This window comes from Ananas comosus, linkage group 1, assembly GCF_001540865.1.
Source record: "Ananas comosus cultivar F153 linkage group 1, ASM154086v1, whole genome shotgun sequence".
Taxonomy (NCBI): domain Eukaryota; kingdom Viridiplantae; phylum Streptophyta; class Magnoliopsida; order Poales; family Bromeliaceae; genus Ananas; species Ananas comosus.
This window is the reverse complement of record NC_033621.1, coordinates 9670076-9684900: the sequence shown is the minus strand read 5'-3', so window position 1 is coordinate 9684900 and position 14825 is coordinate 9670076.

The following is a 14825-nucleotide window of genomic DNA, read 5'->3' as shown; positions in this document are numbered from 1 at the left end:
CAAGAAGATGTAAACTACATCCTAGGTATGGATAACTAGGAGAATAAGAATATTGAATGGCATGTCAATTAAGAATCTTAAGTGTGAACAACTAGGATGACAAGTATAATGAGTGGCATTGAAACCTAGTATTAATGAACATAGGTGAATCATGAATGGCAATGAACCTAGAGTTAAGTAAACCAAGGTTATGAGTATAGTGGCATTGAACCTAAAGTCAAATGAACCTAGATAGTAAAGAACATCGAACCTAGTGTTATAGAACCTAGGCTATGAACATAGTGACATTGGACCTAATGTATTAAACTTAGGTCGAGTAATGGTTTGGACCTAGATAGGTCGACATTATAGGGTATAAGACCAACCCTAGAGCTATGAATGTGAATTCCGGAATTCCTAGGAATGAGGGCTGCTAGTGCAGCGGCTGCTAGTGCAGCGGATGAGACTTGCGACAGAGCGCAAGTGAATCAGAACTGTTGGTATGTTGGTTCTCCTCGCCCGACAGTGATTCAACGGGTATGTGTGGTTCTCCTCGCCCGGCAAGTGAGTTGGTATAAATAGAATCATAACTGGGGGTATGTGTGGTTCTCCTCGCCCGGCAATGATTCAACAGGTATGTGTGGTTCTCCTCGCCCGGTATGCCATGAGCTTGAGATTGAGCGCTAGGATGTATGTGGCATGTTCCTTTCCTTATCGGGGATCTCGGCTGCGAGTGTATGCGGCATGTTCCTTTCCCATCGGGAGATCCCTGATCACGGATGTATGCAACTCTGGGCGACCCGTTGGGCGATGTGGTTTGTGGATTGAAGGCTAAGGTGTATGTGAGAGTTCCTTCACCTCGAGATGGACAGAGCGCAAATTATCCGCAGATGATTGACTCAAGACCGAGTTGAGTGGCATAGTTGGGTAAGGTAAAGTAACCTTAGGAAAGAATGGTAAGTAAGCAGTGGCTAGCGTTAGAGAACGGCTAGCGGTAAAGAATGGCTAATAATAAAGAATGACTATGAATCAAGAATGGCTAATAGTAAAGAATGGCAAGCGATAGTATGTAGAATTAAGTGAATTACTTGCATAAGTTGCATAGTTGTATGTTGTGAGGCATGAACATGAATTATATGATGTTATATATATCTGTTGGACTAACATGTTTACAGTGTCTCCTTTGGACCTGGTCGGTCGAGCTCTTTCCTTGGGTGGTCGTACCCACTGGAAACTATAGACAATTGTCACGCCCCGGGACCGGCTGAGGCCCTCCCGGTAGCGTGCCCAGACCCGCCATATGTCTACACATATAAGGCGTCTACAACAAAAGCGGAAGTAAAGCAGGAGATAGAACAAATAAAAGTAGTGAAATAACTAGCAACTAATGATATCAGAGCCAGTAAAGTTCTATCATCTACTCCAAAGTAAAAAAAATAAAGCTAGTCAAACAAAGATAACCATAAGTAGTACAATAACCGTCTCTAATACAAAAATGGTGGTCTCTATACATATACGGGTACAACTCTCAACCTCTCACAAAAAAAAAACACGAGAGGTAGACCACCTATCGAACGATCCCTCGGTAAGCACGCTAGCCCGAGGCGATACCCTTTCCGCGATCCCTGGCCTCTCCCTGCGTGGAAGGCTCTGAAAAACATCGAGAAAAAGAGGGCGTGAGAACTATAATTTATAGTTCCCAGTGGGCAATTACTGACCTCAGCTCTTGCTCCACTAGGCCCCAAAAACAAGGGTAAGTAACGATAATAATAAAAGCAATAAGGAGCATATACATAAACTGCTGAAAGAAAGCATAAATGAAATGCTAGTCTACTGTGTCTCAAATAAGCATGATGTCAACCAAAATGTACATCTATTCTATCATTACAATTAAGTCCAATCACACTAGTTTAATGTTGTTAACCTTTGTCAATACATGATGTAGAAGTTCTAATATGGCAACCAAGTATACTACATGTCTCACACTATGCTAAAAGCATGTAAATGTAACCCAACTACTAAGTCTATCTAGTAGTGATCATTCATCCTCAACCCCGTGTCGATTTCCATTTCCAATTAGGGACCTACCCAAGGTAGTCCAGCTTGTGCCGCCTAAGTGCCTGTGGTAGCCCGACATTCCTACTCTTGGAATGTGTCTGTCCCACTCGACCCCGTAGGCTTCTCAATACCGCACGAGCGATCAAAAGTCGCGTAGGCTAACTCCGGAGTGCCGGCTTGTAGGGAGCGACCCTCACAAGCATGTGCGAATGAGCACAAATGGCAAGCAAGCATAGTCCAAGTCTCAAATATCCAATCCTCATGTCTCTAACATGGTATCATAACTAGCATCCCGAAGATCTAGTCTAAGTCACAATGTGAAGTTTCAACATTTGCTACGCCTAGTGCCCCTTGATGACACTTAGGCAATTTGATGTTCAACATGTTTTCCAAATCCCTCAATGGCCCTATCCACTAGGTTCTCACAAGTCCTGAGCTCAATGCCGCTTGATGACATTAGCTCTCCAATTCACATGATATCAAGTTCGATGCCTACAATTGTAGCAATTGTCATCTTTCATGTCCCAATTAAACTTATGTTTAAACGCATGAATCATAGCTCATTTACTCTCTAGAACCATGAAATCAAACCTCATATAGAATGCTAAATGCAACCAAAGATCTCCCAAGCAACTCTCTACTACATAGAGGTCCAAAAATTCATCATATATAACTTATGCATTTTAAGCATTCTAAAAATCATAATAAATACATTTAATATGAAAATGCATGAATTATTAGTAAACAAAGCACTTATCACCAAATATGAGATTTTCTCATATTATAGGCTAGGTCAAACCCACCGACGACAACGAAGCTTTTCGTTTACTCCAACGGAGGTTTCTACAAGCTTTCTAGCACCCTAGGAACATCAAAAAGAGTGTCATCCAATCGATACGAAGAGCAAAAAGCTCAAACATTAAGCATCTAGCAAAAAGGGCAAAACTCACCTCAAGAGAAGAAATCTCTTCCTATGCTCCAAAAGAGAGCTAGAACCCTTCCAATCTAACCTAGAGGAAGGTTCTAATCCAACCAATTGAGCTTCAAAAGCCCTAAAACGAAAATGCCCAAAATAAACCCTAAAATCCCAAATCTAGGGTTTCATCTCAATGAAACCTTTAAAAACCAAGATTAGAGGAAAGGATCTTGCCACTTACCTCTTAGAAGCCTCAAAACCAGCTCAAAGTCCTCACACTTCAAGTATCTTCCCTCAATCAAACTCCAAATCCAAGTCCCAAGCTCCAACAATGGTGGAAATAGCTCCAAAAGGGAAAAAGAGAGGAAAATCCATCAAAAACCATGCAAAATGGGAATCAAATCCAAAGAGATGGTGTGGGGAGCTCCCTTACCTGGTTCTCCACTCTTCTCAGCCCAGAGGAGAGCCCTAGGGGCGTGGGTGCTGATATAAGAAGCCCACAATCGCAAATAAGCCCCTGCAGAGCAAACTGTGCAAAATCTGCCTCCTTGTACCGGTACACGGGATCTTGTACCGGTACAAGAGCTACGAAAATCCAAATCCGAGGCTCGGGTGCGCGGTTCTGCGGCACTGTACCGGTACAGGCCCGATGGCTGTACCGGTACAACCATCAACATTGTACCGGTACAAGACCACCCTTGTACCGGTACAAGACCTGCGAAAATGCAAACCCGAGGCTCGGGTTTGCGAGTTCTCGGCTCTGTACCGGTACAAGCACAACCTTGTACCGGTACAAGCCAGCCAGACAGCCAATCCGAGAGCTGACCAAAATCCAAATTTTTGGGTTTTGGTGCAAGGCTTCGTACCACACTCCTCGGGACACGTGCCATAGGTCGGAACACAGTCAACGACCTACCAGAAAATCTGGAAAAGCTCAGAGCACAGCTAATCACTCGAACCTCGCAATTTGCAAAGGTCCAGTGTGTTACAACAATAGTTCTCACCCCACGTTGTTTTGGGGGTTTCAGGTTCACATGTGAGCGGCACGGCGGCGCGAGGAAAGGGCGTAGCTCCGTAGATAACGCCCTACCACTGAGACCAGAGATAGATGTACCCTGAGTCGGCATAACGTAGGGTTGTAAAAAGGAAAAGAACCAAGTTGTAATAATTGTCAAATCTGATTGTATTTGGAAGCTAAAAAGAGAATGAAAATGTAATATATAACGGTATGCGAGTTGTATGCTTGTAATAATTTAGCATTTATGTTTTTGATACCTTCCTTGTACAATCTGTGTTTAAATGCCGTTCCTGGTTGGAACCTCGCACATTGTATGGATTGTGACGCCTTGGACGTACACGGGAGACTCTGTCCGCGGTACAGGAAAAATCCTGTCAGTTCGGCAGTCTGTTGGCGTGCCCGAATCAGACCAAATAGGCGGGCTCGGGGCGTAACAGATAAGATGATATCAGAGCATAAAAAAAAACATAAAAGAATATAAAGAAAACCGTTTAGTTGGACCTAGGAGACCATAGGATAGTAAACCGTAGAGGTTAAGGCTCTTGAGAGACGAGAACTTGTGACTTGTGGCAAAAGAATAAAAGATTGGGTTGTGTTGTAAACCTCTGAGACGGATGTTAGAGGTAGATTAAAGGTGGGGTTTATTCTCAACCGAGGGTGTTCATGTTGGGTGCACACAACATGAAACCGAGTGATAAGAATAGACGATCTCTTTCTAGATCGGTGTGGGATGGGACAAGTGGTGTCCCTGAGAAATTTAAGGCGAGCGGAGACTTGGAATTTCGCGAGCTGTTGGCCACTCTCGTGGAAGTGGTGAGGCAACGAGCCGATGTGGTGCAGTGTCAGCAGGAGGCTGCTATGCGCCAGGAGGAGCGGATTAGAGGACTCCAAGACATAATGGATCAGCTGGTGATCACACCAGTTTCGGCCCGTCGAGTACGGCCGGGAGTCGCGACGGAGGTGTTTTCGTCGGGGTCGGGGAATCCGACTTTTAGTATTTCAGTAGTGGAGGTGGAGAGGGAGCGAGCTTTGGCTGCCCTTATGACCTTCAAGAAATTAATAAACCCTCGTCGTGTTAAACCACTTTTGGTCAAAATAACCGAAGCGTGGCGAGAGGGATGGTTGGACAAAGTCCATACGAAACAATGTTGGAAAGGTTAAAGTCAAGTTCCAAGTGAGACTAATGCGCTTTAGCATTGCTCGGCTCGAAGTAGAGCCAAGCACTGCCAAAGCTGAAGCCTAGGCTCTATGTACCGATTACTAAAGGAGGTACTGGTACCATGCAGGCAAACCGAGAGGCTTGCTTTCGGGTTTGGTCACTGTGGGGCTGAGTACCGGTACGGAACTAGGTTGGTACCGGTACTTCGCAGTAAATCGAGAAAAGCGATTTGGCGAATAGCCTTATCGAGGAGTTTGACTCGAATTCATGAACGAAGCATTCATGTGAGCTCGTTGCAAAAGTGATTTGATATTGACCGTGGCATATGGTATCAGAAGATGAAGTGCTCTTGGTGAGACCTTGAGCTAGTGGCAAGCCACGTGGAGTTTTAGGCCATCTCGCGTTAGAGCTAAAGGTCAGTGCGGAATTGGAGCACTCACGATGGAGCGATGCACCAGTGATATTGCTTTTAAGTAATGTCGGTGATTGAATTGGAATGTATTCCCTGAAGGGAAGGTAAATGCAAGGAAGAGTTCCTTGTGTGCCAAGTGGCGAGTGGTGTTGGAGCACGTAGAGTAGCCCTGTTTCGACTTGCGCTGCCACCGAGAGTTATGGAGACCGTAATGTACTTTATGAACCGCGCCTTGCAAACGTGTATGTGTTTGATTTCGTATCCTCCATAGCGGGCCTTTGAATCGTTCCGATGAACGTGAGGCCATTCCGGAGTGGGAAAGTGCATTGGTGCCCTCAATTGCTCGAGGGGCTAAATCGAGGCGTGGCTTGAGTTTTACAGACGAAACTCTTTTAAGGGGTGGAGAATGTAATTTATCGACTTCTTGATATAAAAGTAAATATAAATGAAAATAGTGTGAAATATTATTTTTATTGGACTTAAAGAAGTAAAATATAAGTTGGAAACGAGTTGTGCTAAAATCGGAAAGAAAATAGAAGATTTAGAATTTTCTGTAAGGAACGGGGCTGATATTTTAGTAGAAAATTCACAGTGTCAGAAAATTCATAGTGTCAGGAAAACCACATTGGGTCGTTTTCCTCGAGATGGCAGCCGAGGAATGACCACATTGGACACATCCTGTGAAGGGCCGGCTGGAATGGTCATGCCCCCAGCAGTGGTGGAAGTTACAGCCATGATAGCAGCTCGAACAGCTTCTGGAATAGTGCCTCAATTTTGAATTGAGGCACCTGCAGTTCCAAAAGTCAGGACAGATGTGGGCAAGCAGACTCGCGAACCCGCCTCTAATATCATTGAGTTTGTTGACGCAGCGACAACGTTCTTTGATGTTGGTGTCATTTCCTGTTGCAAAAAAGGTAGTGGTTAGGAAACATTTTCTCCTTTTTTTTTTTTTTTTTAAGGTCTCGAAGATGGAAGGAGACGCCAAGTCCCACCGGGCATGCCATTTTGTCTGCCACCACGAATGACACACCTCGCACGATCGATGGATTTTGCCGTGGGGTAGTATTCATGATTCAGATTAGTTTTTATATGCATATGGGTATCAGGTATTGCGGGTCCATGGCTTCCAATAGATGCAAGCATCTATTGTTAATTACCCCCTGTGGCATTGGGGCACCTTCGATTAAGAGACCTTTAAAGATGGGATGGAATGGATCGTATCTTGATTTATTGAATCATAAGTATATGTATTAGGATTCAGTTGGGTTTGAGATTGACTAGGTCCTAAATATATATGTTGAGACGTAGTCGATATTAAACTCTATATATTATAGTCTAATTTGCTCAAGTATATGTCTTAGAGTTCAATTATATTCACCTTGGTTGTATATTCCAAGGTGGAGATGTGACCAAACCCTAAGTATATGTATTGAGGTAGGTCGGATTTGATATTATTCGAAAGTACAGAGTGGCTAATTTTTGAGTGTATGTATTAGGATTAACCGAGTTTAATATATTTTTCACTCTAGTTATATGTGCTAGAGTGAGGATCTGACTAAGCCCTAAGGTATTATGCTAGGGTTCGTCAGATTTGGTTTCATGAGCTCTAAGTATATGTATTAGAACACAATCGTGTATGAATTTCACTCTAGGTAAGTGTGCTAGAGCAAAAAGGCTGACTAGACCCTAAGTATATAGGTTAGGACTAGTCGAGCTTGGTTTGACTACCCACTCTAGGTATATGTGCTAGAGTGAAAGGTTGACTAGACCCTAAGGGTATATATTAGGGTTAGTCGGATGAACTCTAAGTATATGTGTTAGAGTTCGAATGAATTTGATATCATTCGACTGAATTCTAAGTATATAATTTAGAACTCTGTCGATTTGGAGATGTTTTTTCTTAATTATATATGCTAAGGCAATTGACTTAACCCTAAGTATATGTATTAGGGGTAGTCGATATTCGATTTTTTTTTACTCTAGGTATATGTACTAGAGTAAATAAAAGGTTCATGATGAGCTTTGAGCATGAATTTGATACATGGTTCATGGGATTTGGGTATTGACTCATGAGATTTGGTTTATGGATGAGATTTATGAACTTGGTTCATGGTTCATGGTTCATGAACTTGGTTTATAGTTCATGAGGTTTATGGACTTGGTTTGTAGATTTGGTTCATGGTTCATGAATTTGATTCATTTGGTTCACGAACTTGGTTTATTGTTCATGAGATTTGGGTAATGGATTTGTTTCATGAACTTGAATATGGTTCATTGGGTTTGGTATATGAGATTTGGTTTATGAACTTGGGCATGGTTCATGGGATATGGTTTATGGTTCATGAGATTTGGTTCATAGATATGGTTCATAGTTTATGGTTCATGAATTTGGTGTATGGTTTATGGGATTTGGTTCATGAACTTGGACATGGTTCGTGGGTATAGTATATGGTTCATAGGATGTGGTGTATAGTTCATGAGGTTTATGTCTCATAGGGTTTGATGTATGGTTCATGATATTTAGTTCATGAACTTGAGTATGGTTTATGGGATTGGGTTCATGAACTTGGTGTACGATTCATGGGGTTTGGTTTATGGTTCATGAACTTGGTATATGGTTTTTGAGGTTTGGTTATGATTCATGAACTTGGTACATGGTTCATGAGATTTGAGTCATGAACTTGGTGTATGGTTCATGAGATTTGGGTATTAGATTTGTTTCGTGAACTTGGATATGGTTCATGGGTTTAGTATATGAACTTGGTTTATGAACTTGGTTCATGATTCATGAATTTGGTTTATTTGGTTCGGGAACTTGGTTTATGATTTATGAGATTTGGTTCATGAACTTGGGTATGGTTTACGGGTTCATGAACTTGGTGTATGGTTGTATGATTCATGATATTTGGTTTGTGAACTTGGATATGGTTTATGGCATTTGATATGGTTCATGAGATTTGGTTCATGAACTTGGATATAGTTTATGGCATTTGGTTTATGGTTCATGAGATTTGGTTCATGAACTTGGTGTATGGTTTATGGGATTTGGTTCATGAACTTGGACATGGTTCATGGGATATGGTGTATGGACTTGGTTCACGAACTTGATTATAGGATTTGGTTCATGATTCAAGGAATTTGGGTTCATGAACTTGGTTCTTGGTTCCTTTTTCATGGGATTTAGGTTATGAACTTGGTTCATGAATCCAAGTTGGAAGACGGATATGGGTTCTATTTATGATTGGATTTAGATTTAGGGTTATCTGGGGGCTGGATTGGATTTGAGTTTGGGTTTATTTGTAGACTTGATTTGGTTTGGGTTTGGATTTTATTTGTGTTTTGGGTTTGGATTTTATTTGGGTTTTGGGTTTGGGTTTTATTTGTGGACTTGGTTTAGTTTGGGTTTGGATTTGATTTGGGTTTTGAATTTCTGTTTTATTTGTGGATTTGATTTGATTTGGGTTTGGATTTGATTTGGGTTCTGGGTTTGGGTTTATTTGTGGACTTGATTTGGTTTGGATTTGGGTTTTGGGTTTGGGTTTAGATTTGGGTATATTTGTGGATTTGATTTGATTTGGGTTTGGATTTGATTTGGGTTCTGGGTTTGGGTTTATTTGTGGACTTGATTTGGTTTGGATTTGGGTTTTGGGTTTGGGTTTAGATTTGGGTATATTTGTGGACTTGATTTGGTTTGGGTTTGGATTTGATTTGGATTTTGGATTTGGGTTTATTTGTGGACTTGATTTGGTTTGGATTTGGGTTTTGGGTTTGGGTTTAGATTTGAGTTTTGGGTTTGGGTTTGGATTTTATTTGTGGACTTGGTTTGGATTTGGGTTCAAGTTTCGGTTTTGTTAGTGGACTTGATTCGGATTTGGGTCCTTATGTGGACTTGGTTTGGATTGGATTTGGATTTTATTTGTGGACTTGGTTTGGGTTGGATTTGGATTTTATTTGTGGACTTGGCTTGGATTTGAATCCGGATTTGGGTTCTTATGTGGACTTGGTTAGGGTTGGATTTGGATTTTATTTGTAGGCTTGGTTTGGATTTGAGTCCGGATTTGGATTCTTATGTGGACTTGGTTTTCTTTTCAATTCTATTTCGGGTCCGAGGAAATCCTCTTTTGATTTTGCAATTCGATTTGGGGTCTGAAAAATCCTCTTTTGATTTTGTAATTTGATTTTGGGTCCGAAGAAATCCTTTTTTGATTTTGCAATTTGATTTGGGATCCGAAGAAATCTCTTTTTGATTTTGCAATTTGATTTGGGGTCCGAAGAAATTCTTTTTTGATTCTAATTTAATTTGGAGTCCGAAGAAATCCCCTTTTTAATTCTAGTTTGTTTTGGGGTCCAAAGAAATCCCCTTATTGATTCTAATTTGATTTGGGGTCCGAAGAAATTTCCATTTTGATCTTGATTTTGGGTCCGAAGAAATCCCCTTATTGATTCTAATTTGATTTGGGTTCCGAAGAAATTTCCGTTTTGATCTTCATTTGGGGTCCGAAGAAATCCCCGTTTGATTCATGATTTGGGGTCCGAAGAAATCCCCGTTTGATTTATGATTTGGCGTCCGAAGAAATCCCCGTTTGATTTTTGATTTGATTTGGATCTAAGCTGGTCTGAAAGTTTCGTGAATTGATTCAATGTTCTCGGAAAAGATTGAAGGGTCCGAAAAAATAGGAAATCTTTGATTCCCCTCCCCTCTTCTTTCGAAAACACTAAACCGGTGATGCTGGAGATGACGTCGGTGAAGATGATGACGGTGGCGCGGATCTGTTCGGCCATCGAATTTGATTTGACATTTTCGAAAGATGTTGAAGGGTCCGAAGAAACGGGAATCGGAGATTCCCCTTCCCTCTTCTTTTGAAAACACCGAACCGGCGATGCTGGAGATGACGTCGGTGTAGATGATGACAGTGGCGCGGATCTATTCAGCTGTCGGATTTGGTTTGACATTTTTGAAAGATGCTGAAGGGTCCGAAAGAAACGGGGAATTGAAGATTCCCCTCCCCTCTTCTTTCGAAAATATCAAACCGGCGATGCTGGAGATGACGTCGGTGAAGATGATGACGGTGGCGCGGATCTGTGAGGCCGTTGGATCTGGCTCGATATTTTCAAAACATGTTGAAGGGTCCGAAGAAACAGGGAATCAAAGATTCCCCTCCCCTCTTCTTTCGAAAATACCAAACCGTCGATGCTAGAGGTGGTCACAGCAATGTAGATCACCCATTCCATCAATTAACGGCTTTGAATAGAGTATTGAGAGGTCCGAAGAAACGGGAAGCCATTGGCTCCCCTCCACTCTCCCATCGAAATCATTTAGACGGTATGGATGACTACGGTAGTAGAACCTAAAAAAAAGGAAAAAGAAAATGGGGGAGAAAAGAAATTTTTTTTATCTTTTTTATATTTTTTGATATGTTTTATTATATTTTTTCTTTTTTCTTCGTTCTTTTTTTTTTTGTCTTTACCTGTTGATCAGATGACGGATCGGATGAAGCGGCTCGGCAATCTCTCCTCCTTTCCGTGGCTCGACGATCTCTCATTCTTTCCACGGCTCGACGATCTCTCATCTTTTCCGCGGCTCGGCGATCTCTCTTCCTTTGAATTTTTTTTTGTACGTCGGAACGTGTGTAGCAATCTATCTATTTTTTTTTTTTCTCTTCTCCGTCCATCGTCCGACATTTGATTTCGATTCTCATATTTATAATAGGAGGGGTGGCGAGAGATATTTTGAGGAGTCAGTTAAGAATTCGACATTCGAAATCGAATTTTGAATCGGTTGTGGTGGTTGGTTGGAAGATATTTGGGGTTGGTTGGGAATTCGAAATTCGAAATCGAATTTTGAATCGGTTGTTGTGATTGGTTGGAAGATATTTCGGAGGTTGGTTGGGGATTCAAAATTCGAAATCGAATTTTGAATCGGTTGTTAGATAGTTGGAGAATATTTTGGGAATTGGTTGGGGATTCGAAATTCGAAATCGAATTTTAAATTGGTTGTTGGATATTTTTCGAGTTGGTTGGGGATTCGAAATTCGAAATCGAATTTTGAATGGGTTGTTGGATGGTTGGAAGATATTTTTGGAGTTGGTTGGGGATTCGAAATTCGAAATCGAATTTTGAATAGGTTGTTGGATGGTTGGAAGATATTTTGGGAATTGGTTGGGGATTCGAAATTCGAAATTGAATTTTGAATCGATTGTTTGGTGGTTGGAAGATATTTTGGGAGTTGGTTCGGGATTCGAAATTCGAAATCAAATTTTGAATAGATTGTTGGATGGTTGGAGGATATTTTGGAAATTGGTTGGGGATTCAAAATTCGAAATCGAATTTTGAATGGGTTGTGGTTTGAAATTGAATTTCGAACAGATATTTTATAGGGTATGGATATGGGCCGTCGTTGATCAGGCCCACTTTAATGAAATTTATTAGGCACAAATGATAATATTTAATGAGCTGAAATGAGGTCCGAATTATTGTATAGGTCTAAAATTTTAAAAGGCTTTCATGAGGTCCACCAACTTACATTGATGAATGAGCTTATTGTGGATTTAAATTATAATTATTGGCCCCAAAATTTCTCGGTCAACATGAGACCCATTAGGATTGTATGAGTCTGAATTTAATCAGTTTTGATTAGAACTACTTTACCCCAATTTTTCTTTTTCTTTTTTTCTTTTTTTTTTTTTTTTTTTTTTTTTTTTTTTTTTTTTTTTTACTTCAAACACTAGGATGACAAGTATAATAAGTGGCATTAAAACCTAGTGTTAATGAACATAGGTGAATCATGAGTGGCAATGAACCTAGAATTAAGTAAACCTAGGTTATGAGTATAGTGGCATTGAACCTAGAGTCAAATGAACCTAGGTAGTAAAGAACATCGAACCTAGTGTTATAGAACCTAGGCTATGAACATAGTGACATTAGACCTAATGTATTAAACTTAGGTCGAGTAATGGCTTGGACCTAGATAGGTCGACATTATAGGGTATAAGACCAACCCTAGAGATATGAATGTGGATTCCGGAATCCCTAGGAATGAGGGCTGCTAGTGTAGCGGATGAGACTTGCGACCGAGCGCAAGTGAATCAAAGCTATGGGTATGTTGGTTCTCCTCACCCGACAGTGATTCAACAGGTATGTGTGGTTCTCCTCGCCCGGCAAGTAGGTTGGCATAAATAGAATCATAACTGCGGGTATGTGTGGTTCTCCTCGCCCGGCAGTGATTCAACGGGTATGTGTGGTTCTCCTTGCCCGGCAGTGATTCAACGGGTATGTGTGGTTCTCCTCGCCCGGTATGCCATGAGCTTGAGATTGAGCGCTAGGGTGTATGTGGCATGTTCCTCTCCCTATCGAGGATCTCGGCTGCGGGTGTATGCGGCATGTTCCTCTCCCACCGGGAGATCCCTGACCACGGGTGTACGTAGCTCTGGGCGACCCGTTGGGCGATGTGATTTGTGGATTGAAGGCTGAGGTGTATGTGAGAGTTCCTTCACCTCGAGCCGGACAGAGCGCGGATTATCCACAGATGATTGACTCAAGACCGAGTTGAGTGGTATAGTTGGCTAAGGTAAAGTAACCTTAGGAAAGAATAGTAAGTAAGCAATAGCTAAAGTTAGAGAACGGCTAGCGATAAAGAATGGCTAATAATAAAGAATGGCTAAGAATCAAGAATGGCTAATAGTAAACCCATCTGGAAAAGATGGAAGAAACGCTCAAGCAATGCACAAACCAGGTCCCAAAAGTCTCGAGCATGCCAGATTGCTACAAGGCATCTTCACATAGGAAAACCCGCAATTCCGAAAATTTAGCACATCGCAAGCCAAGTCTTCCACAATTGTTCCTCGAAGTCAAATCCTCATTGTAAGATATTCCACCTATTATCGTGTCAGGACTGAGATTTGTGTTGTGTAGATAAACCCTTGGTTGACGATATTTTTGTGTGTAATTTAATTACATGAGCACTTGTCGAGTTTCAGAAGAAAACGAGTTAAGATCGAGATGTCATGCGACATGTACTAATCACTTAAAGTGAATAGTAACTCTGATTTTTTAGAGAGGCCAATTAATAGAGTGGCTTCTACTGCGTACTGGACTCCGTTCATAGTGATCCAATAGCTCGTTCTCGACAGTTCGACTATCCTGAACCCAATGGAACTGACAGAATTAGGTTTTGATGCACGGTTTTCGAGTAAAAGGGGGTTTATTGGATTTACATATATATATATATATATATATGTGTGTGTGTGTGTGTGTGTGTGTGTGTGTGTGTGTGTGTGTGTGTGTGTGTGTGGTTTTTGGAAAATTGGAGAGTGGATGAGTTTTGTCGCAAATCGGTGACCAAATCTGACAAAACAAAATTGTGGATTCGATGCCCCAGTCGTGCTGAATGCACTGGTACAATCCGATCGAAAATCCGACGGACAGATCTCCGAGAATCGCATATTGTACGCTAAGTGGTCGAAATTGGCAAAACAGAAAATCCGCGAAAAGCCTTATATTTTATGTCTCGTTTTGCGTGATTTCGAATGTCGAGGTGCGTAAGCGCAAAACGGACTGTTTTGCAAAATACTCAATATGTATATAACATGCTCGCTCCCCAGCTACGCCCTAGGTGTCACCAACAAGTCCCTACCCTAGCCGCGCGCACACCTTGGCAGTCGGCAAGCTCCGCCGGCCGCCGAAAAATCGGCATTTGCCTTTCCTCCATCACCCTCTCCACCTGGTTGCCACCTTCTTAGCCATGGCCTCAAGGAGTCGACCACACGCTTCGGGCCCCCTACCTAGGCCGAGACCCTTTCCCCGGCACCGCCTGGGCCACCCTCGGCCACCCGAGGCAGCTCGGGCCAAGCTCGAGTCAGCTCGCGGCCACGAGCTGCTGCCACTTCGAGACAGGCCGCCCCGCCCTCCTCGACCTCCGGCGGCCTCCCTTGCGCCGCCCCCGTCGTCCCCGTGGGCCACCGGCCGGCCCCAGCTCCTTACAACTGCCGAGCGCAATGACCTCTGCGCGCCGCCGCCAGCCACCGTCGGGCGCGCCGCCCTCCCACGGCCTCAGGCGACCAGTCGTTGTCGCCCCGACACTCCCCAAGCCGCCGCCTGGCTGCCGCTGCCTCCTTGAACCGAGGCCAGTGTACGGGCTCGTGCCTTGCCGCCGGGCCACCGGCCGCCTTCCGTCGCCGGCCAGCACGAGCCCCGACCCCCACCGGCCGGCTGCAGGCTCCCTCTGCCGGCGCACCCACCATCCGGCCGCCGCCGGCCATCCCGTGCTCCACCAAGCTCTGGTGAG